The sequence below is a fragment of the Monodelphis domestica genome, chromosome 3, assembly GCF_027887165.1.
Source record: "Monodelphis domestica isolate mMonDom1 chromosome 3, mMonDom1.pri, whole genome shotgun sequence".
Classification (NCBI taxonomy): Eukaryota; Metazoa; Chordata; class Mammalia; order Didelphimorphia; family Didelphidae; genus Monodelphis; species Monodelphis domestica.
Window position 1 is genome coordinate 380344262 of NC_077229.1, and position 26445 is coordinate 380370706.

At 35.3% G+C, this 26445-nt stretch overlaps 1 long non-coding RNA gene across 1 annotated transcript; it reads left to right on the plus strand.

Moving 5' to 3' along the window:
- The first annotated feature begins 2369 nt into the window (after window positions 1-2369).
- Window positions 2370-2807, plus strand: LOC130458015 (uncharacterized). Its single transcript, XR_008917213.1, has 2 exons — window positions 2370-2540; window positions 2592-2807. It is a non-coding gene; the product is annotated as an uncharacterized LOC130458015 (long non-coding RNA).
- Window positions 2808-26445: the final 23638 nt, after the last annotated feature.

Sequence of the window (26445 nt, forward strand, 5' to 3'; positions counted from 1 at the left end):
TATTTTTATTCTTTCTTTCTATTCCTTGTTTTCACATATGCTTTCTATGTGAATTCTCTAACAAATTATTCCATTCTGGCTTATCTGAACGATGGTGTCTCTGAGAATCAATATGAATTAATAGAAAGAGTACTAAATTAATTTAGAAGCTTTGAGTTTGAATTCTAGTTTTCATACTTGCTGTTTTTGAGACCTTGTAACTGTTTGTTTATATCTCTGCTCTTCTATTTCTTCATTAGAAATATGAAGGGATGTATTAGAGGGTTGGTTTGAGTATAATGCAGAAAACGTAGATAAATGTCCAGAAGGTAGAAGGAGGGTGAGATGGATTCCCCCTTTAGTCTTCCTCAAAATATGTCTCCCCACCCACCCTGCCTTTACATACCTTCTAATAAATGTCTTTAATGAGTGAACCTTTTCCCTTGGAGAAAGAGAGAGAAATCAGCTCTCTCCCCCTTCCAATATGACAAAGAAGTCAATTTAAGATAACTGACAACTTTCTTCTAACAAATTGTCGTTAGAGGAAGATAAGAAAGATGTCTGCAGATTGGAGTCTATAGGAAAGAGGTTAACAGAAGTCCCTGTCCGTCTAAAATATCTGTTTCCCTCTCTCCAAAGTTGAGAGACTTTGGCTTGCCAGCCTGGTCTCTGAGAGGTTCAGATTTGTGACCCCTGGTCTATCCCAGCAGCGCCAATGTTCAGACTCAGGGTATCACAGGAGCTGTGTGAGATCTTCTGATGCTGTTCTTATTCTTCTCAGTTTCTGCCCCAACTCTTGGTGACTTTGGAGGGAAATGGTGATTAGGATCAATGAGGCATTTGAATACCTCAGGAGAGAAATGGCTGAACTGAACCTTGGCTTTCTCAAGATAGAGAGATCAACTACCTCCCACCTGGAATCTCTCATCCCTCAAGATTCCAAGCCTCCTCCACCATCCCCCCATGTGGATGCAAACCTTTGCATGTCTTCCAGTCTCTGCCATTCAAAGTCTCTGGATCAGTCCTCTATCACAGGAATTAGACTCAGTTCTTTCTTTAGCTCTGAATCTAATGTTTGCCTGTTTTGTTATTTTTTCCATCCCACCAAAGTGACACTTTCAACACTAAAAGGAAAGAACTAGTCTGGTCCCATGCTACAGAACTTCTTTAACTCATTACACTGAAGAATCTTTATGTTTGAGCACATACCATGCAGCTATATCCAATAATACTCCCTAGTGCACCAAGGGCCTGAATCCATGCCATGGTGCTTTGTCAAAGGTGAAGCTGTTATAAGATCTCTACATTCCATATGGTAAATAATTTATATTGGAAAAAAAACCCCAAGTCAATATTACATTGTACTGGAGACTGTGCCTTATTTGGGGCATAGTCCAGTCAGGGACTGCATATGTCATTGTACTTTTCACTAAGTCCTGAGACTTTTTTCTAATTTCTTTCATTTCCATCATTTATATTAATTCCTTTAGGGCTTCCTTCTCAAATCTTGCTCTTCTTCTTCATGAAATTGGTTTTATATTCTTTCTTTGAGCTCCTTCCCCTTGCCACTCATTTATACTCAGACAACAAATATCTATTGAGTGCTTTCTCTTTGCAGAGAACTATGTGATGTGCTGTTGGGGATGAAAAGTTGAATACAACATAGTTCTTCCATAAAGAAGCCTAAAGTTGTGAATTTCATACCTTTCCACAGTTATTATTGCCTGCTGGCTCAAATTGAACATGGTAAAATCTTAACATCATAAAGAATACATTCTGAAATGCCTCTCTTTTCCTCATTTTCTATATGAAATCTGGCAGCACAAACAAGAAAGTTGCTGTTTTTAACTGAAATACGTCCTTGGAATGATGAAAACTGAGTCAACATTTTTTCTCTGTTTAGTCTTTGGATATGGAGATTGCAGTCTTGTGGAACTTATGTTTGTACTATATTTTTTTTTTTTTAGCCACCTCATTGGGAGAAAACTTTTATGTAGATCCTGTCATTTACAAGTTGCCCAGGTGCTTATTGATATTAAAACTCAAATTGTTTAATAAGTAAAAATATTGTTTTGCTGAAGTTGTAGTAGCCATAAAAATAGAACCTGAAGAAGTAAATCTCAATTGCTACCAATATAATAACCCCATCCATTCTTTCCCTTTGGCTGAAGCCTCATTCTCTCTCAATCCCTTATATCTTCAAAATTCCAAAGAAGAAATTATACAGGTGATTGGTCTAGCAAAAATATTTTTTCTTCTCTACCAGCCAATCTGGGCCATATAAATGTCCAATAAGCAGTATATAATGTGACTTTTATGTTACATACATTGAGATTGGGGTGTATGGGGTGCTCAGGGAAGGGTAATATCTCTGGTATGGTGTAGTCGAGGAATACCTCCTCTTTTCTTTATTTGTATTTGCCTAAGATAAAGTTGTGGACTTATTTATCTTTGCTTCAGACAAAGATAAGGATTGACACCTTCGCCCATCTTGGGACCAAGGATGGAATGTAAACAAGAAGGCTGCGGGATAAAATTTATGAAGGGCTAATTGCGATTAGGTGGGCGCCTAGGCTGCGGGATAAAATTTATGAAGGGCTAATTGCGATTAGGTGGGCGCCTATCCCCTCCTCTGTCTCCTTCCCCTTTGTTTGTATTTGCATTAACGGAAGAATGTAGGCTGACCTTCACCTTGACTATCCCTTGATTAAGATTAGAGTTTCTGGAATGTAGAGTTATAAATTCCTGTAGGTTTTTTGTCTAAGTAGTCTTTACCTATAAAAGTTCTGTGTGAAGCAAATAAAATTGGCACTATTTCTCTCTTTTCATATAGTGTCCATCTCTTCTTTTGTTACTCTTCATTTTTCGTTACCCCAAACAGGATGTCACAGGACTGGCCGACCCTGTGGATGAGTCTTGTAATTGTGACAAATTCAAGTAGAAATACTGGTCACTAATCCATAAGAATTCCTGGGAATTGCATATGGACAGTTTTAAAATGTAATATTTTCTGTGTTTTATTATGTTTGGGGGCAGCTAGATGGCAAAATGGATAGATCTGGGCCAAAATCCAGGAAGACCTGAGTTCAAGTGTGCCCTAAGGCACTTACTTACTGTGTGAAACTGAGCAAATCACTTAATCCTGTTGAATTCCTCATCTGTAAAATGAGTTGGAGAAGAAAATGGTAAACCATTTCAAGGTCTTTGCCAAGAAAATTCCAAGTAGAGTTGCAAAGACTCAGACATGACTGAAAGTGACTAAACATCAAAAAAGATAACCATGTTTTTACTTATTTTATTAAATATGCTCATAAATACAATATTGTAAATGATTAATACATTTTAATTTGTTTCTGGTTGCATTCAGGGGACTTGTGGGCAACATGGCATCCAAAGGCCTGATGTTTGACTCCTCTGAATTAGAGGAACTGCAAACATGCAGGAAAGGGGTAACAATGATTAAAAAAAAAAACAAAGAGAAACAGATATCTGGTCCTCAATCCACCCAGGACTGGACAAAAAAAAAAAAGTCAGAAAATTACAAAGACCTTGATCTGACCTACACACAAGTCAAGTTAAGGCAGACAGCATAGTAAAGAAGCAGCCCAGATCCATAATAATAGGTAGGGCCTGATTAGTATGGACTGCAAGATTCAAGCAACCTGCCTGAACCATAGCAGGAGATGGTGTTGACACAAGGCCAGCACAGCAACAAGGCAGTTCATGCCAAAAATACAGCTGGAAATAGGGTGAGAACTCTGCCAAAGCAAGATGGTATAAAACCCGTAGCAGAAAATAATGTAGTAACAACATCTAATAAGTTTGTGATAAAAACAGAGATTGATAAATGGGTAGAGACAGATAGACATCAGACAGAGACAGACATCAGACAGATAGACTGATAGATTGATAGATAGAGAGACAGATACAAATATATAAAATGCATAGGTTGCACATATGTATGTAGAGGTATATTGTCATTTGTTTGTATTATAGGTAAGTGGCACAATGGATAGAGAACTAGGCTGGGAGGTAGGTAGGCTCAGGTACAAATCATGATAGATACTCACTATTTGTGTAACTCTGAGCATGTAATGTCTTTTGTCACCTCAGTTTCGTCTTCTGTAATAAATAATCGATCTTTTGTTGTTCTGGAACAGTTCATTCCTTTTTAAGTAACTTCTTGTCCTGCCACTCTTGGGGTTTTACTTTGTTAATTATGAGGCATTTTTGATTGCCTTTGATAGTATTGCTATTAAAAAACTCTGAACTTGAGGGATCCACCAGCCTTAGCCTTCCCCAGTAATAGCAGTGGTAGGCCTATGCCTCTCTGCCTTTTCCCTGTTGCTTTGAAGATCAAGGAAATGTACAATGCACTTTTGGGCATTTGAAGGTTTTCAAACACTGTCCCCACCCTTTCCATATGGTTTATATACTACTCCTCTCCATGCACTCAATAGCTCTGAAAATTTGTATTTTTTATTCTTCAGACATAGCATTCCTTCTATTTCCATGCATCTTCCCAAGCTGTTTGAATCCATTCTTTTGACAACCATCATTCCTACAAATCAGAATCTTTAACTTCCTACAGGCTCAGGTCCTAAGTCACATCTTTTTCTGTACTCACAACTTCTGGTACAGTGTTGTCAAACCTTTTAGAGACTGAGTACCATGCCCTGCCCTCCCCACAGAGATCAAGTGCTGTGTCCTGTCCCCTCTTTACCCCAGACAGGAGGGAGGAAGCCCTCCCATTGGGTTGCTAGGCAGAGGGGTGAGTGAAGTGAGGAATGTCCTCAGGTGCATGGAGAGGAAGAAAGGAACATATCTCTGCTTTGTTAAATAGTGGATTGAAATAGTGGGGTACACTCAGGTGTGTGGATGATACCTCAGTCTCCTTTTAGTGCATTAAAGCAGTCTGTGTCTTATTACTTTGGGCCAGCCACAAGTATGTCTTCCAATCAGTTGTTGAAAAAAAACTAACAGGTTTATTGGCAAATAAGAGGTAGGGAGGGAGGATACTAATTCTCTCACTTCCCACTTCCCTTTGAGTCCTCTGAGAGGAGGACACTTCTGTTGCTTGAGGCTCCTTACAAACCCTTCCTGCTTCTGGCTAATAACCCCCAAAGCCCTCTCTTTTCTTCCTGACACTATAAATCCTCCCTGGTTAGTTTATCAGAATGTGACAGGTTTCAGGATAAAAAGTATGAACTCGGGATGTTTTGAGTTCAACCCAACTGGGCCTGGTCTGAGGTTGACCCTCAGTCTTCACACCAAGAGCTGCCTCTGGACCACAATGTTCTTTGTCAGGGTTGAGAGTCTGTAGAATCTTCTTCAGGATGGTTTCTTCTGGTGAGGAAAGGTATTCCAAAATAAATGAAAAGGTTTCCCTTCTCTCACTCACAGGCTGGTAGAAATAAGATCAGCAGAGATAAGCTTCTTCCTCTCTCAGCTCCAAGACAAGAAGAGCATCATTGGTAGTTATACCTTCAAAATCTCCCTTTCTACTTTCCAGAATCTCTTGTCTAAGGTTCCTAGCATGCAGTCCTGCTAGTCTCTTCAAACCAATGTTTATTACACTTAAATTCATTCATATGTCTGTAATTTATACCTTAACACTTTCTAGTAACTAACTTAGGCAAGCGATGATGCACATGCCCTCTCTGGCATGCATGCCATAGATTTACCACCATGGTTCTAGTGTATCTCCATTCAAATTACCTCAGATACATATAAGGATGATAAAAATATATATTGTTTCTCATGATAGAATGCAAGCTCCTTGAGTGCAAAAGTTGTTATGATTATGGCAACAAAATAATTATATACTATAAATGATTATCCTTTTATCTTCACTGATTAGTAGTTTCTAGTTTTGCAATCTTACTGCCTAGTGATAAATAAATATTTATTGATTGATTGTTGATTTACATTAAGATTTAACATATAGAAATAGCATGAACTTCAACTAGTATTGTTTCACAGTTTTCTTTATAATTAGATATAGATTCCATTCTATTTGATAGGAGTCTTCCATTTGGAAATCAAGATTTATGTCACTTGTTTTCCTTAAATTAAGAATTTGAGGAAATACTGCTCCTTCTTCTATTAGCCTCTAGGTTAATGTTTTAAAATAATAATTTAGATATTATTAGCAGGATTGCTGCAAAAGATTTGTTTACACTGAAAATTTCTATCATAACTAGAAAAAACATAGCCAACAATCTAGGTTGACTTCATGTTAAATAAAATTATCTTGGCAAAATGAATTTGTTTATGACAACAGCTGAAAAAATGTTTATAAAGTAAAATTTACCGGGATTTAGTTATCTCTTGTGTTTTCTGATATGACCGAAAACTCACAGAATATTTTAATTTTCATTGCATATAATTTCTTATAATGCTCACATAGAAACTTATGCAAGTATGAAGCTATACTTTGAAAAATAGGAACTGTGCTAAAGAAGTATAGCTGTTTCTCCTTATTTAAAGAAGAAAAAAAATCCCTCTTTGCCTTATATTTCTTGGCTCATTTTTTTTTCAAAAACCCTTACCTTCCATCTTGGAGTCAATACTATGTATTGGCTCCAAGGCAAAAGAGTAGTAAGGGCTAGGCAATGGGGGTCAAGTGACTTGCCCAGGGTCACACAGCTGGGAAGTGGCTGAGGCCAGATTTGAACCTAGGACCTCCCATCTCTAGGCCTGGCTCTCAGTCCACTGAGCCAATGAGCTGCCCCCATTGGCTCATTTTTTTTTAATTGTTCACAAAGTCTTCTTTGGGGATCTAAATAAATTTCAGGGAGTTGAGTTTTAGTAGATTTAATTGATCTACAATATAAAGATATATTCAGTCTCTTTCTAAAAAAATTTTATCCCTCCTTCAAGACTCATCTCAAATCCCAAATGATCTCTCCTTTCTGTAAATTTTTATCACTTCACTTATCAATAGATAACATGCTACAATATTATTTTCTAATTAATTCATATCTATTGATCTTTCAATGTTTTCTCCATAACTTATTGTAAATTGTTGAGATCATGAGTAGTAAGATTAATTGATTATATAGTGACTGGACTAGTGATGTGCACATACTATTTATTGTCACTTTATAAAAGCATGCCATTCTAGAGTTTAGGAAGAGTTACTTTTTCTTCAGATACTTCATTTAGAAATTTAATGTTCAAGATTGCCAGCAACAGTAATTGAGTCTTATGAAGGGGAATGTGGACAACCCAAAAGGGAAGTTAGGAAATCAGTAAAATAGAATGTCTAGAGTTTGTAATCCAAAGAGATAAAGAATAATGTTTATACAAAAATATTTATAGCTGCTCTGCAGTGGCAAAAATTGGAAACTGAGGCAATGCCCCTCAATTTGGGAATGGATGAACAAATTGTGGCATATGTATGAGGTAATGGAATACTATTTTGCTATAGGGAATGATGAACAGGATAATTTCAAAAAGAACTGGAAAGACCTATGTGAACTAATGTGAAATAAAATGAGCAGAACCAGGATAACACAGTAACTGAAACAGTGTGAGACAATCAAATGTAATAAGGTTTGCTATTAATAGCAATACAGTGATCCTGGACAATTCTGAGGAACTTATGAAAAAGAATTCTATCCATCTCTAGAGAAAAAAAAACTGTTGGAGTAGAAATGCAGATGAAAACATATGATTTATCACTTGTTTCTTTGGGTATATGGTTTGGAGTTTTGGTTTTAAGAGATTTCTCTATTACAAAAATGAATAATATGGAAATAGGTACTGAGTGATAATACATGTATAACCCAGTGAAACTGCTTGTCAACTCTGGGAGGTGGGAGGGAAGAAAGGAGGGAAAAAACATGAATCATGTAACCATGGAAATCTTATGTGTAAATTTGTTACTTGAATAATATAAAAGAAAACTTAACAAAATAAAATATATATGTATATCTATACATTATACATATATATAGTGTCTAGGGTCACAACATTAAATGAATCTCTCTTTTCATACTGTCATATATGTCATGCTTTTCTCTTAACATTTGGACTTGGATTGAATGCAAACTGTCTACCAAGTATTTATCAACTGAGCTAAGTCTATATTTGCTTGAATCTTTGTATTTTCTAAGGACATTGGTTCATCTCTGGAGTTTTAGAACTATCTTCCTGTCTAAAGTGTCCTGTCTAATTGCCTTGCTGCTACTGTCAAAGGATTCCTACCATGCCACCTCACTCACCCTAGGACCAACCAGTTATAGATACACTGCCCCAAGGTGAGTCTAGAGTCTATGAATCATAGAAACTCAAGAGTTCAAAGTTACCACAGAGCTCTTCCCCCTGAATCCATCAATGAAATATAATTTCTTTCAAAGAATCATTGATGTGGATAATTTAGGCTTTAATCAGATCTTTTCCAACTGTGTAAACTACCCTTCCTTGAAACAGCCCTTTTCACTTCCAAGTAGCTCTGATAAAAAGAGCTGAAACCTGATTGTAACTTCTGCTTACTACTCTTAGTCAAAGGAATGGAAGCCTTTTTGATACACCTTCAACATTTATGATAGCTCCCTTGTCCTTTCCAACTCACCATGTATTTTATCTTCTCTAAGATAAACACTATCATTCTAGTGCTTCTCACTCTTGGTATTTTATTTCTATGAAATGGTTTCTAGACTTCCTATGATGAATGCCTTTACATCCTGGAACATCCCTCTGCCATGTCATCTCCTTTTTCTCATTTGTGACTTCCTTCTCAGAGACTCCCCATGGGGGACAGGTCCAGTTTGGCCTCAGTTGGTTCAACTACCATATATGTTTCTGACACAGAAATTTTGCCACCATGCTTGCATACAGGAACTATCTCTGTATTTTTAGTCTCTATTTATATGCAGTTTCCACCCTTTTCCTGACTGCTTTGCATTGTGTATCTCCCTTTAGTCAAACTGGTTTGTGTAACAGTCATGTTTCCTTTGGTATTTCCCCAACTTTATTGAGGTCGTGTTAATATAGTTTTCTTGCTCCATTAGAATATAAGCTCTTGGAGAGCTGACATTGTATTTATGTTTGTGTTCGTATCCCTAATGTTTAGCACATAAAAACTGCTTTATGCATGGCACATAGCAAGCACTTAAATGTACGTTGTCTATCTACTTCTCTTCCTTTTCCAAGTTATGTTTACTCTTTTGAAATTTTTCATAATTCTATATATATTTAAATGGACATTTTTATGGTTCATCTTTTCAGAATGAGGTATATGTTTTGAAAAAACAATTAGATAAATTTAATTTTTGGTGTCATAAAGTGAGTAAATATAATCTACTTAGAATGAAAATGAGTGAAATACATTAGAAATATTGTATGCTTATTATTAACTATACTATCATGCCTAAAATCTTATAATGGAAACATTATCCAAAGATTTCACAAAACCAAAAATATCATCACGTCTTTAACAAATAGAAATCCACAAACCATGTATTTGGGCACATATAGGAATTCTTCATGAGATGAAAATATTTGTTTCCTTCTCTTACAGAATTCCCTACTTAAAGATGCTTTAGCTATAAGTTTAAATTTATAAGCAAGGATATGCTAATAATGTCTATTACTAAAGAATTATTAGGAATAAAAATATTTCTTAAATTACTTCAAAGCTTTGAAGAATAAATTATCTTTGAAATGCATATTCATTATAATGAATATTTCCTTATTTAAAGGGAAAGAATTTAGTAAATAAATGAATAATGTGAACAGTGGGATATTTACTAATTGAGAGATAAATATTTCAAAACACTTTATAAATATCAATTTGCATAGACTATAAATGTTAGATAAGCAGGTGATAGGAGTGCTTAGACTAATATTTTTATATACTAATTGAAATCATCCTTTACCTTTAATTACACTAAATTCTGTCCTTTGTCCTCTGCATATAGTCAGCTTCTTTATGGATGCTCCTTGTATGGGTTTTCCTAATTTTCAAGGAACATTTACTAAGTATATGTAGTAGATCCTATAATAGTTCTAAAGGAAAAATGCAAGGACAAATGGCCATAATTTGTGTCCATAAGGAAAGTTCAAGGATAATAATGCTACAAATATAAGTTTTAGTATATTGGTGCTTAAAGAAGTACAAAATGCTATGAGATTGCAAAGCAAAAATAACTTCTGGGTACATGGAATAGAGAAAGTTCATTGATGTAGATCGTATCTGAGAGAAAACTTGGAGCATGAGCAAGATTACAACAGATGGAATTAAGAAATGGGATAATCTAGGCACAGGGAATAAAGGGTGTGAGCCAAAGTAAAGAGTCAGAGAGTCAAAAAACAAAACCAAACCCAGAAATCCTATTAAAGGATTGCCTTGTAAATCATTGTTGTTGCTGTTGCTGTTATTGTTGATGTTATTGCTCCTTAAAAGTAAAATGCATTCAGGTTTAAGGAGGGTATAGATTTGAGATTACTATAGTATGAAACAAGACTAGAAAGATAGTTTGGGACCAAATTACAAAAGTTCTTTAATTCCAGGGTATGGGGTTTGTCATGATAAGGTACTTGATGGTATTAATTTACATTTGTTCAATAATAGTCTAGAATTCCAATAAGCCTACTAATGATTTAGTGATTTTAAAAAATCTTAATAGCATTATTAGAAATCTCATGGATTATTCTAAGTACAAAAAGCAAAATACATAGAAAGTCCACAAGGTGGGAACTTAAATAGGAGTTCTGGTCTACGTTCGAAGATTTTGAACAAAGCAATATACAAGACTAGACCTAAAATTTCTCATCTTTAAAATTAATAAATGAATATTTATTAAGTGTTTACTAGAGACAGCATGTTATAGTGGATAGAAAATTGGGCATAAGGCAAGGGAGACCTAGATCCAGGTTCTTCCACTGATAAATATTAACTGGAAATGAGAATACTAACTGGAAAAAAAATCCGTACAGTAGGGAAAGTTTCAAAGAATGTGTAGATCTCAATTGGTTGAAAGAGATTCCTCATGTTGGCAATTCCGTATACCAATATCATAAGGTCAATCTTGAAGTAATCACTTTGTGTCAAGCATAATGTTAAGCACTAGGATAAAAACAGAAAAGGGAGAAAGTTAGTACTCTCATGGTGTGAACACTCTTTTGGGAGAGAGAACAAGCAGAGGCGGGTACTGGGTCAGGGCTGATAGTAAGACTCCATGTTCCAGAACAGTGATATCAAACTCCAGTAGAAACAAAGATTACCTGAAGATACATAACAATCCCTGTGGGCTGTATGTTGACTGAAAACAACACATATTAGCTTTATTTATATTCCACTATATTTTTATTCACTTTGTTCAATACTTTCTAATTAGGTTTGGATTCCCACTCAGAAATGGACCACATGTTTAGCATCTCTATACCAGATGACAATCTATTTTAGCTAGAATGTAAAGGGAAATAAGGACAGCTTGGTATACTAGTGGAAAGAGTGCAAGACCAGGAGTCAGGAAAACTCCAGTTCAAACCCAGCCTCAGACACTCACTAGCTGTGTCACAAGTCAAGTAACCTTGTTTGCTTTAGTTTCCTCATGGAAAATGAACTGGAAAATGAAATGGCCAGCCACTCCAGTACATCTGCCAAGAAAAGCCAAAATGACGTCAAAATGAGTCAGGTACAAGTGAACAGAAACAATAAAAAAGAGAGACAAGGCTTTGTAGAATACATCTTATTTAGTGGCATTTCAATTGGAAAAAGACAATGGCGGGGGGGCTTTGAAACACAGTACTACTTCTGTAGCAAAAACTTTATCTATGGACAATCAGAAGCTATGGTCACTAAGAAAGTGGTGGCTAACAGGCCTGCAGAGACATTGTGTGACTAAGACTCCCTTCATAGGATGTGTTCCCTTACAGGAAACTGGAGACAAGATGGGAGGCCTGAGGGACATCTGTACTACTCACAGAGCTCTCAGACACCAGGTCTTACACCATCTCCACAAGGGTCTGTTATGGTGGTGGCTTCACCTTTTCTCATGATTTCTATAAACTTCTTCCTTGGTGTATCCCATTACTTCGGCCTACAGGTAGAATAATCTATAACTAATCAATAAGTATTTGTGAAGGACTACTATGCAGCATAATTGTACCATGGATTGGGAATACAAATAGAAAGTGATATACTCAATGCCGTAAAGTTATTTATATTCTACTGGATATAAAATGTCACAGAAAAATAAATAGGAATACATAGAAAAATAATACATAGTTAATGGAAGGAGGGAAATAATTAGGGGAATAAGGAAAGGCCTCTTATAAGAGGGAGCCTTGGAACATAGCCATAAGAGACAAAGAAGAGAAGGAAGAACATTTTAGGCTTGGAGGAAAGCCTATATAAAGGAATGGGTGCAAAAAATTCAATCTCATATGCCAGGAGTAGCTAGCAGCTATATTTGGCTGGGGTTTGGGTAGCATGAGGGGGAGTAATAAGTACTTGTCAGGGAATGATGATTTTTGAGCCAGAAAGTGAAGGGTTTTAACTTTAAAACATAGGCATTTGTATTTTAATATTGAACATATGAGAAATTGCTAAAGTTTCTTGAGGAATAATATGGTTAGGCCTACAGTATAAGCAGAGCAATTTGCTCTTTGTTGTTATTGTACTTTGTATGTGAAGAGGACCCAAAATAACATAATTGGTGATATCTTTTGACTCACACATAAATTAAATTTAAGTAAGGTTGAATTGCACGGAATTGAGAACCTCATTCTCTCTTCCAGAGTCACCCAAGTCCAGGGGTAAGATAAAAGTCAAGATACCTAGTGATGGCTCAACATGGTGTGGATGATCTCGGCTTCTTTGTGTCTCTCCAAGCTCCAGGTCCATCGTAGCAACTGCTTTTACTGCCTTCATGGCTGTTGGAGCAAACTGTTCTCATTTGCTTCTTCTGCTGGGGGAAGTCTTCACGTGTTGAGCATAAACATCCCCTTAACTTATCAATGATTTTGAGCTAGATTGGTTACCCTCAACATGGTTTAGGCTTTCTGCTGAGATAATTTGCCAGAATTTGACCATTGCATAGGCTACAATTTCCTGAAGCCACAGATGAGAAATGGAGGGAAGGTGGGCACCATTGGAAGAAAGGAGCACTGAAAGGGGGAAGCAGAAGTACAAGAATTATAAGTCTCCCCAGAACACCCCATTTCCTCCAATTTGTTCTTTATATTGGGTAAAAAAGAGAAATGATGGAAGCTAGCCTTAAATTAAAGTATAGCAGACCCTCAAAGGGAACTGAGGTATGACTACATTAGGTAGGTTTATTTCAGAACTAAAATGGCAATAATGTCCATTTATGGAAAAGGAGTTGGACAGAGGAGAAAACTGAAGACTTTTATTGTGTAAAGAGAAATATATAATTTTAGGTTATATACTTAGGGCAGGGAGGGAGCTTAGAGACAATTGAGTCACACAATTACAGAAATTGAGATTTGAGAGTTACCTCAATACCATTCCAACCTATACATGAAAGGAATGCCCTCTTCAAAACTGTTTGAGAAACCAAACTGATACAGTAGTTAATGGTACATTGTTAATGTAGTAGAAATTTCCTAGTACAGCATTCTAGGGACCTGTGATTAACCCTGTCCTGTTTAATATCTGCATTTTTAACTTACATGAAACCATGAAGTAAATGCTCAAAAATTTTCAGATGATACAGAGATGAAAAATCAGGATCTAAAAATATCTTGAAATGCCTAAAATTAATATAGATGGAATATTTATACAGATAAATATAAAATCTTACAGTGGGGCATAAAATATCAGCGTCGAAATATAAAAAGGGGAGGCATTGTTAAGCAACAGTCAAAAAAAGTCTGAGACTAAAAGTTCAATATAAATCAGCAATGATATGTAGTGCTAAAAAAATGCAATCATCATTAAGGGAGTTAAGGTTCCAGTATAGAAGATGGGGTACTGTCCTTTTTCCTAGTCAGAACTAATGTGGAGTACTGTTTTCCATTTGGGGCATCATAATTAAAGAAAAAATGGTAAATGGGACTATGTAGAGGACAAAGATAGTAAAGAGTCTTAATTCCATCATAAAGATTAGTTGAAGAAATAGTCTGGGTTCAGCCTACTTAAGACAAAGACAAAATACATTAGTACATTCAAAGATGTGAAGGAAGAGTTAATCAATTTAATTGTTTTAGGGAGGTGGAGAAGAAGTAATAACATGAGTTTCTAAAAGCAAATTCAGATTTGATGTATACTTCATCACAATTAGATTTGTCCAAAAGTGGAATGGGAAGCCCCAAGAGGTGATGGGTTTCTATTCCTTAGAATAATTTTTCCCTATAAAATATTTATTGTATTTATGTGTAACATACAAGAAAATACCACCTCAATTCTAATACAATGGTGAGGTAAACCTATCCTTAGGCCCAAGCAAGAACAGTTCCCCAGAGAGGTACTGCTATGTACTACTTCCTACCTCACACCCCTCCATTTCCAGTTTCAACTGGTAAAAACTTGAAGAATCAGAAGGATCAAGCCCTTACCAGCTGCTGGAAAGTGCCTGAGTGTCTCATTTGTGACCCTTAGGTACATTGTACTGGTGCCTACTGGATCCCAAGTCATTTGAATAGCTGATTGCTAGGTAGGGAAGAGGAAGAACCTAAGGGGGATTTTGGAGGTAGCCTTGGAGTATAGTTAAAAAACCAGGCACATTATTTGACATCTCCCTCCAAACCCCTTACTGCTTGGATGACCTTTATCCCCCCCCCCAAACAAAACAAAACAAAACAAAACAAAACAAAAATAAATAAAAGAACAGAAGAAAGGAGAATTGAAGAAAGAGAACATTTAGAAACCAGCAGGGAAAAGAGTGAGGTTGCAACTAGCATCAAGTTACTAGGGCAAGTAAGGGCATCATTCTGAGCACACTGTGGACACAGAGAGCTATGGAAACTCTCTGAAGTATGGGAAAAAAAGAGTGGGGGACCAAGAGGCCGGAGGAACCAGAGAGAACTCCAGGCTTTTCCCAATTCACTTAAACCCTCTTTGTTGCCTTTAGAAAATTCTTCCTTAACCAATTCCCTAGGAAAGAAGAGGAAATCCTCAAGGTAGAATGGGCAGATCTGGGTAAAAGAAAGTTGCCATCCAGCTCCAGTATGACCCTGGGAGAACCAGGGAGAGAACTTTATGGATAGCAGGAAGCCAGAGCCCAGTTTTTCCTAGGGGCAATAGGCCTCCCCCACCTCCTTAGAAGAATTTAAGGGGAGGCTAAATAGAAAATTAGAAATTTTATGGTGGGGATTCCTTTCATATATGCTTTAGCCTGAATAGCTGCTGAGGTCCCTTCCAAATCTTTAATTCTGAGAAAACTAAATATAAATTTTTAATTGACAACTAAACTTCACTTTAAAATGCTTTTTAAAAAGAGAAAAAAAATAAACATAAACACATATGTGCCTGTGAGTGTATATATATACATATAAATAGATAGATATATGTACACATATATTATTATTATTATGACAATGGAAATATAACATAATCAATTTATCTTAGGTTTTAACATGATATTGAGCTTAAATTCAGCAAGTCTGAGGAAGTTTAATTTATATTCTTTCCAAAAGAATGAGATGTTTCCAAGCAGGTGGTATAAACATAACTTTTTTTCCTAATTTTAGAGCAATTAAATGATGAAATCAATTACTTTTCAATGTACAAAATCATGGCTCCATCAAGACACTTTAAGGACACACTGTTCTTTCTACATTGTTTACAGATTTTTTTCATTTTGATATGTCTTTCACATGATCATCATATACTAGGTAAGACTGAATCAGAAGCACTAAATAGATTTATAAAGGGCCTGCTCATGGAAGGCCCATTTGATGACAATTGAGATAACTGATCAGCGTGCTACCCTAAGGAACAGATTCATCATAATCCCAAAGTATTCTGACTTCAGTTTCTAACTCATCCATCATGATTAACTTGTTGGCAATGATTCTCATATCATCCCTGCACATGTCTAAGTTCAGTAATTATCCTATTACAATCAGAATTTTAAAAGTCCCCTCTTTGAATCACTGAGACATGTTGTGAAACATGGACTCTAGGAGTGCGTAAAATGAAGTTATTTTAATTTGCTTCTTTTTTCTTTATATCAAAGTGATGCTGGTACTCAAATATGTCACCAAGTAATCAATATTTTACTTCATACTTGGGAAATTGATAAATCACTCTAAATACATACTTTTTCATTGTCATTGAAAAAAACAAGAATAAATTCTAGGCTACTTCTCTTGACAAAGAATTATGTGATCTTTTCACTTGTCATTGCAGTAAAGAAAGATCTAGAACTTGAAAAGCCTTACTTACCTTTACCACTATCTGGAGAATAGTATATATCAGTGGAAAGTACATATATGCATATGTGTTTATGCATGTATATATAGACATATACATATATAGAAACAGAGAAAGATACAGAGAGAGAGAGACAAAGAGAGATAGAGACACAGAGAGAAAGATAAAGAGAGAGAAACAGAGAGATAGAGAGAGGCACAGAGAGAGAGAGAGAGAGAGAGAGAAAGACAGAGAGAGAGAGAGAGAGAGAGAGAGAGAGAGAGAGAGAGAGAGAGAGAGAGAAAGAGAGAGAGAGAGGGAGAGGGAGAGGGAGAGGGAGAGAGAGAGAGAAAGAGAGCGCACGCTGGAAACACCTTACTTGTACCACTATATGGAGATTAGGATCTCAAAGAATAATTATATGTGTTTATGTGTGTATATGCCTTTTCCAATGATTCATGCATATGTATATATGTATGCTTGTATATGTCTGTGTATGTGGATTTGGTTGGTTTAAGTAATGGAGCAAATAAAGTGGAGACTAGTATACATTAATCTGCATTCAGTTTCCATTCCCTTTTAGTTTATCATCAGCAATATGAGATATTTTGGTAACTTTGTTTAAAAAATTGTGAAATTACAAAGTAGAGTTTTTAAAAAGAAGTCACTACTCCTGCTCTGCATGCCTATCTTTTATAGTAGGATCCCTTTATCCACCATTTTCCTTTCCAACCACAAAGTCCTGGAAGTCCATTGGAGTCAGTGGTCTGTGAATATCAATTCTGCTATTACTTTCACTTTTTACAAATTCACTTTGTACTTTAACTTTGTTCTTGTTGTTTTCCTAGGAGGCTCTAGAGCACTGGGCCAAGAGGTCAACAGTTGTTCATTTATATCTTTAGTTCCAGTCATTATGATAGATCTTGGATACTATATTTGATGCTTGATTTTAAGAATGCCAAAGATTTCATTTAAGAGGTCAAATGTTGAATTCTTATCAATTTTAAATAGTTTCTTAATGAACATTTGTCTTACCATACTCTTTCTCCAAGATGGCAAGTCAGTGCTCACTATGTGCCAGATGCTATACAATACCATAAGGATTCAATAAAAAGCAAAACCACAATTTTTTGTCTTCAAGTATCTCACATACAGTAATTAAAATAGTTACATTTGTCATGGGAACTTAGAGCATCCCCAAACTGCCTGACATGGAGATGTCCTGCTTCTTTGTATTTCTACACCATTTGGTAGCAGTGGCCTCCTTTAATTTGGCAGTGTAACTAGAATAGACTTCCAGAAGAATTTGTCAGAATGACACAATCCCTTTCTCTTGTCTGTGTGTTCTCTCCTATTGTATTCAGAAGGTAAAGATGACCCATGTTCAGACACATTAAGGACTCTGTGAACTGAACCAGGAAGAGAGGATACCTCCCCTCCCTTCTCCCATTCTCATGGTCTGGGGTGATCTTCTTTTTGTTTTATTTGTGTTCAGTTTCAGATGCAAATATTAACCCTCTCTGAACCCAGCAGACCTCAGAGACAGAACTCCACATAGGATTTTGCAGCCAGACATCCTGGAAGAGAAGCCTAGAACTTGAACCCAAAGATTAGCTTTAAAAGCCAGTAGGAGAAGCCGGAAGGTCCCTTTTTGCTTCCCAGACCAGAGTTCCTCTCTTTTTGGCCTAGGACTTACTCTCTTTTTACTTTTTGGCTTCATCTTATCCTGGACAATCTCAGTCTGCCACTGCTTTTGGCTGCTCAGGCTGCAGGCTGGAACAGGAGCCAAGAAGTGCAGCGGGGCTGGGGCTTGGAGTTTTTTTAGCTAGAGGTGTCCAGGTAATGTTGTTCTCCCTCTCCCTCCTCCTCACACTTCCCCTTGCCCCCTTTTTTTCTCTCTCTCCCCTTCCTCTCTCTCTCTGACTCTCTCTGTATCTTTCTGTCTCTGTGTCTCTTTCTCCCTCCCTCTCTCTGTCTCTCTTCCCTTTCCTCTGTTTCTGTCTCTGTCTCTCCCTCTCCTTTACTAATAAGTAATTATAAATTAATTTAGTCTAAAGAGATTTCTAATCACAATGCATGTTGGGGGAGGGTTGGTGGATGTTTGTGTGTTTTTTAATATACCATTGAAGTAAATATTCCTTTGTAAAAACTAATCTACTAGAAGTTAAATGTAACTGGGGTCTGGGGGATTATTGGTGAGGTTTAGAGCATTTGGGAGAGAATTTAGATGCCCTTAAAATTGCATAATGGTACTGGTGAACCATGAGTGGCAGAGTTACAAGGCCTATAGGCCTAGTTTTCGAACCAAAGTAGTCAGTGTTACACCTGCAAGATATATAGAGTGAACTTATATGAAGTGGAACAAAATAAAGTGAGAGGAACCAGAACATTGTACCCAGTAACAGCTGTAAAGTACAATGATCAACTGTGAAAGACTATATATTATCAGCAATGCAAGGATCCAGTACAACAAGGGATTCATGATAAAAAAAAAATAGGCCATCCACCAACATAGAAAGAAATGATAGAATCTGAAGACAGATAGAAACATATCATTCCTCACTTTAGTGTCTTCATGAATTTTCTCTAGTCTAAACAATGTGTCTTCTTTCACAATGGTGAACATGTAAATATGCATTGTATGCTAAAACATGTAGAACCCATCATATTACCTGCCATCTTGGGAGGGGAAAAGAATAGATAGGGAGAGAACATAGATTGCAAAATGTCAGAAAATGATATAAAAATTGTATTGACATGTAACCTGGAAAAAATTAAAATAAAAGAGATCTATGAAATAAAAATTCAAAAATTTCAGAGGAAATACACTACTATGATGGACATATATTTGTGGATTCTATACATTTGTGTTAACAGCAATTATTGAAATTTTTAGAATCTTACATTTATAGTGTGGAGAAAATTTGTTAGCTAAGATGCCAAAAAATAAAGCAAAATCTATAAGCCAAAATTAAATAGGATATTTTTTTGAGAGAAGCTGGTCTCACAATAAAGTCGGGCTCTGGTCAAGAACAAACACCCCAATCCTTGTGAGTGGCTTCCTTTTATACCCACCAAATTATGCTCCCAGTGCCACAGGGTGACAGAAATATCAAATATGGTCAGAATAAGCATAAATCAAGCATAGGTAGTATAACATCAACATCAGCAAGAGGAACAGTACTGTAATGAGAAAATCATGCTATATCAGCTGAAAAGGGAGTGTGCTATAAGGCAAAAAGGTCATTATGGGTGGTAACTAATATCTTTTTCATGACTTGTTGCAATTATGATATTCAAAAGAGTCAAATCTAACATTTTAGTTGAGATATAACAACCACTTAACTTGTTAACATTGATCAATTCTGTTAAAATCATGTCTTGAACAGTCAACACATTCAAGAAAACTGCTAATAAAAATTGCTAATACTGAAATAATTGTGAAGCTCATCATGAAGTGGGATAGGTTATTTTACATTTACAATAGAAAACAGTCATGTAATGAAATGTTATACAACCTCACAAATTATTCTGGATGCAATTCTTTATGTAGAATTTTCAAGAGAATCATGTGTTTTGGCATTATGGGATTATACTTTTTAGAATGTAGACCCAATTTAGCAATAAATCTTTTTCAAAACTGTCAGCTTTTTCATTGTGAACCCTGAATGGTCAGGAACCTTCTGCCAAACATCAAACAATAACAATAAGTCACTCCGTTATCCTTAAGTTTTGACTACACTCTTGTTTAAACAGATATTGTAAGTCAGCTTATACTCCTACATCAATATATTTGACTTCAATAAAGCTTAACCATGAAATACAACTCAGCAAAGAAATGTTGACAGTAGGTTGTTTTAAAAATACCATTAGGTCAATTTAAGTTTCCAAATTTTATGTCAATAAGTGCTGGATCATTGTGACTATTTTGCTATTTCATTGGTAGGGAATAGACCATAGTAAATGAAAATACTACAGTGTTTGATTGGTTATATTATAATAAGTTACACATTTCTTACCAATTGGAATGAAAATTTCTTTGTACACTTATTTTTATCATCATGAATAGTCTCACTTTGTCTGATCAGTACTTCTAGATAATAGATATTATATTAAGCTATTGTTGGTATATCACAGGTAAAATTGATATGATTGATAGTTTTGAATAGGAGCTATTCCAGCCTGAACTAAATGACAGATTGCTTTTGTTATTGTTGATCATTACTCAGTTTATTGAGTGCTCTGACACTGGTACCAGTCTTATTTTCACTTAAGTTCTAACTGAAGACTGCGAGGTATTTGCATCATCATCACATTTATTAAAATCTATTTGGAATATTCCTCATCTTAATAATAATAGCTAATATTTATATAACCTTACACATCAGACATTGTATTAAGTATTTTATAGTTATTATCTGATTTCATCCTCAGAAAATTCCTGGGAGGTTGGTGATATTATATCCATTTTTTAGAAGTCATTTAGTCAACAAGGATTTTTTAAACCCTAAACTTAGAAGGCCAGAAAGGGCTAAGCAATTGGTGATAAGTGACTTGTCCAGGGTCACATAGCTAGGAAGTGTCTATAGCCAGATTTGAACCCAGGAAATTGAGGCAAACAGAGGTTAAATGGTTTGTTCAGTGTCTCAAAGCTAGTAAGGGTCTGAGATAGATTTGAACTCAAATCCTCCTGAATTTCAGAGGCAGAGTTCTATTCATTCCATCACTTAACTGTCTGATCTTAACAACAAACCATTCAGTATTTAAAATTGAAGGAGACATATCCAAAGAGTGAATTATAACATAAAGTTGTGCAATAGTTAGGCTGTTTCAGAAGAGTACATGAGTCAAAGATTAAATATATTATAGTTTCTGCCCAGGCTATACTTGAGACAACTGATTTTTCTAAAATAATAATCTCAAAGAAGACCACTAATAATAAAGCAATATTTATGTTGGAGATAGCTACAATAAACAAACACAGGTTTCCCATACATTTCTATAATGTATTATTCCACTTGGCATTTTTTTTGTCATATCAACAATCGATATTTCAAAACAAAAGACTATATCATGACTAAGATATAAAGCCTTTCTTCTTGTGAAAAGAATTATTAGTATGCCTGGACACACAGGTTACCCCTATATGCATGCTCACTTGTATATATTTTTCTATTTGAAATTTGTATACCTATTTATATGTCATATCACCCCAGAAGAATTCAATCTCCCTCAAGGCAAAGAGCTCCTTTTTTGTTTTGTCTTTGTATCCCCAGCACTGAGCACAGAATAAGTTCTTGATTATAGTAGGTAATTTTGGGATTGAATTAAAATGAACTCTAATTGTAATTATCTTCTCAATTAGATATCTTACGTCCTTGGATCATATATTTTGATCATCTTATCCCTTATCCATTTAAATATACGCAGAAACATCTGTGTTGTACAGTTCAGAGAAGGTTGGACCAAAAGAAAGACCTAAGTTCAAATTCAGCCTTAGACACTAATTTACTACTCTGTGACTGACCAAATCACATAACTTTTCTTAGCCTGTCTCCTTCTTTAAAATATGTGGACTATAATATTAACTACCTACTAGGGAAATTCTGAGGATTAAATGAGACACATATATATATGTCATATTAAAAACATTTCAAACCTGAAAACACCATTTAAGTACATGATGATAATAATCTTATATAGCAAATATAACTTCTGATGTTAGGGTAGATTGCTCACAATCTCATGCCTGTATTTTAAATCATGCAGGTTTTTCACAGTCAATAAATAGACAATGAGTTTATTCAATGTATTCAAGCATCAGGACATCATCATGGGCTACTGTTAACACAATGTTAGTTTCTACAGCATATGGAATTTCTGCCATGTGAATATACATATGAGAGCTAATTACTGTATGTGATTCTTTGAGAAAAATCTTGTGACACAGTTGGTCTCCTTGGGAACTATGTTCACATATTATAATGCTTGTTTCTTTATTTCAGTGCTCTTTGTGAACCAAGAGTTTATTAGGGTTTTTTTTTTTGAAAGAAAAAGACACCCTTTTCTATTGCTTCTGTCACTATAAAGATGACTCAAAGATATAAAATATTTTATATGGAGCAAGAATCAACAGAAACATGTCAGACAATAAACTCTCTGTTTCTTGGCATCGTATTTACCTGCACCCTATTAACCAGCACTCTCATGCCTCCCCAGAACAATAGCTTGATCCCTAGACATGGGAAGATACTGAAAGATCTTCTGAATGATCAAAGATTAAATTATGTTCAGTACAGTTTTAGTGCTAATGAAATATTTACTAAGTAACTACTATGTGATCAACACTGTAGCAGGGATACAAAAGAAAATGTATAAAATTAAGCGAAGATAAAAATTTAGTCAATCTTTTGAATTTAGGGCTCTCTTTCTTTCCCATTCTTGTCCCAATGACCAGGAAGTTCTCAATGGTTTCTCTACTAAATCCATCATTAAAACTATCCATAGGAAAGAGAAGTGAATTTGGATCTAGAGAACATGGGTTGATTTCTAACTATTTAAGTTTCATATTTGTGGCCTTGGGAAAGACGATATAGATCTGACTGTCCTTTGGTTCATATGTAATATGAAGGGATTGGATAAAGTCACCTCCCATTAATTTAACCTCTGAATTCTGTGATTTTCTCTTCATATTGAGGCATAACAAACTAAAAGTTCTCGTATTTTAACAGATCTGAAAATTTGAAGATCAAGGACCTTAATGTTAGTAGTATTTCAAGTATGAATAAAACTAACTTCTTAGTATCTGAAATTACACCATAAAAGTGCTGACTTCCATAATTTTCTCATTTATTAGCAAGTCCTATTGAAGTTTTCCTTGCCCTCAAGTAGGTTATAGAATACTCAGGGAGATAAATTATGTAAAAACAAACAAATAAGGGACAATTGAAGACATTTCCATATTTCAAAATTTTATGATTTTTACTTCTCCAGTGATATGAACTATTAATATATTACTTTGAATTAACTTCATAAGATTCAATATTAATATATAGTTTACAAATGTTTTTATGTTTCTCTTCCCCTTAACTTTTTTCTAAAATTAACTTCTATTCATGAGGTTTTTGAAAAGCATATAGAGTTTCTAAACAATATAAGACATTCTTTCAAATCATAATTTGTTTAAATTTAAATTAGCAAGATAAATGAGTGAGATAGGGTCCTCCACCTTGAGATAATCTGGTTCAGGAATATTAACATGTTTTCATTGTCATTGGTCATCTTTATATTATGGTTAAGTCTACGAATCCCTTCTCACAAAGATATTAAAATGCATTAAAATCCATTAAATTACAAAGGAAATAAATTATAGTAAAATACAGTTATCAAAATTTAAAAATTACCCCAAGTTAAGGAGGTAGTCTAGACAGAAGTTATTTACCCAAGGTGACATACCTAGTTAATGACAGAGGCATGTGATTAGAATTTGAATTCATCTTTGCCTAATTTCAATATATCATAAGTATATTTTATTATACACAAGTTCTTTGAACCCTAGGGTTCCCTGCATAGAATATGGGGTAATTATTTAACAGACTAGCTAATTAGCTGTGACACCTCATTCCCTAGCTGTGTTGCATATGAGTCTACCATAACAGGAAACAGGGGATTTATGTTTCAATTGCTCCATTTCTATAAATGAGAGCACATTTATTATTTAATATTTTAAATACTCTGGGTGGGGAGTAGCACGTTTCAATTTTCTTATAAGTGACTCCTTAAGATAACAAAAATAGCAAAAACAAACAAACAATAACAAATGTCGTTACTTATGATATGTTCCTGGTTAACTTTAACTGTTCATATCATAACTCAAAAGTGTGTCAATTTCAATCTACATAATTTTACAGATACCCATTTTAACTTATAAATCAGTGTGAAAAGTTCAATTTAAATGTATGTAAAAAGCATAAGGTAAGATGTAGCTAATGTCTTTACAATCAGAAGCAAATGTTTAAACAATCTATAAAAAGGAATACAAAGGATTGTGGACAAATGTTTAAAGGTAGTTTAGTTTTAGACTACTATTTTTCTTTCTTTCCTCTATTAACAAAGTATTTTTTTCTGACATATTTTGTTTATTTTATTTTAGTTTTTTATTTGGTTTTATTTTACTTAGGAAGGGCAGTTTTCTAATTTTCTCCTTTTTTTTACATTCTTAAGAGTTAGATCCAGATAGTGCAGCTAATGAATCCTGTGAGGTGGTTGCATTATTTAAATTCACATTAGTTATTTTCATTAGGTTATAACCAATTACCATATTTTACAGATTTGCAGCATTGACATCTATGAAATCAAATACATGGGATCACTTCATGAGATTCATTATTTGAATGATGTGAACCTTGTTTTATTCAAGACATTCCCATGTTTATGAAGGGGATTCTGGAATTATAAGTATAGGATACTAAGAGTGAAGTAAAACACCCATGTTGGAGAAAAGACAGATCATTATTTAAAAAAAAAAACTGACTGAAGAAAAAAAAAATTGGTTTTGGACTTAATGAGTTTGAAGTAATGGTATATTCAATTGAGTATTTCCAGAAATCAAGAATATCCTATGGTGGTAATGGCCATGAACTCCTTTGTGAGTCATCCAAAGAGTTGATGTTTGATAATTTTGAATAAATTAAATTTAAAAATGTTTTGCACAAACAAAACCAATGTAGCCAAAAATAAAAAAAAAATTAGGAAACTGGAGTAAATATTTTATAGCAAATTTTTTTAGAGTAAAGCCTCATTTCTCAAATATGTAGAGAGGTGAACTAAATTCATTAAAAAAGAGTCCTTCCCCAAGTGACAAGTGGTCAAAGGATATGAAATGGCAATCTTTAGAAGAAATCAAAGTAATTGAGTCAAATGAAAAATGCTCTAAAATCACTGCCGATTAGGTATCATCTCAAATCTATCATGTTGGCTAACACAACAGAAAAGAGAAATATTAAATGTTGGTGGAGATGAGGAAAAATATTCACATTCATGCATGATTGCTGGAGCTGTGAAATAGTTCAACTATTCTGAAGAATGATTTTAAACTATTTCCAAAGGTTTATAAAATATGCATTCTTCTTGATCCAATAATACCAATACTATGTGTATATTCTAGAGACAGGAAAGAAATGGACAAAGGACCTATATTTATAAAAATATTCATAGTGTCTTTTTTGTGATGGTAGTAGTAGTAGTAGTAGTCTCTCGGAAACCGAGGATGACAACTGTCTTTGTGCTCTTTTATCTATGGTGTATAGATGAGTATACACAAAGACACTTGTGTGTGAAGGATTTAAGTGGAAAAGTCAATGCACAGAGACAATCCCACTCTCTCAGCGTTGGAAGCCTGGGTCCAATGGCATGAAAAGTCATTACACCTGGAGACTTCCTCAGCTGCATTGGATGGCCATGTTGTCTTTTGTGCTCCATCACGCCCTAAGCACTCCACAGTGCTTTGCTGCGTCGCCCTCTCAGCCATTGAACCTTCTTGTTGGTTTCTTCTGTCTGTTCAGCAGTCTTCACATGCTGGGTGAGCAAAGCCCTGGTTCACCAGGGGTCGATGTCAACCCAATGGCTACCCTCACAAGGTTTAGCCAGCCTGTTGAAGCCATTGCCCGGGGTGTGGCTACTGCCGCATGGTAGCATCTACTGGGAGCCACAAGTGAGAGCTGGGTGTTAGGTGGAGGTCAGAGGTTGGAGAACTGCCCTAAGAGTGCACAACAAGCCCTCCATACCAGAGATACTACCCCTCCCTGAGCACCCCATACAGGAGTCGCTGAAAAAGTGATGGCCTGTGATTATGTTGGATTACTATTTTTCTTTAAGAAATGAAAAGCAGGATGGTTTCAGAAGAACCTGGGAAGTCATAGAAAAAATATTAATTAGATAAGAAGTCATGGAGAACATTGTATTCCATAACAACAGTATTGTAAAGATTATCAACAACAAAATATTTAGCTACTCTGATAAAGAAAATGATTCAAGAAAATTCCAAAGGATCTATGATTTTAAAATAATACACATATTTTGCAATCCATACTGTCTAGAGTCTTTACCCAATGGTCTCTTCAGGCAGAAGTATCTTTTTT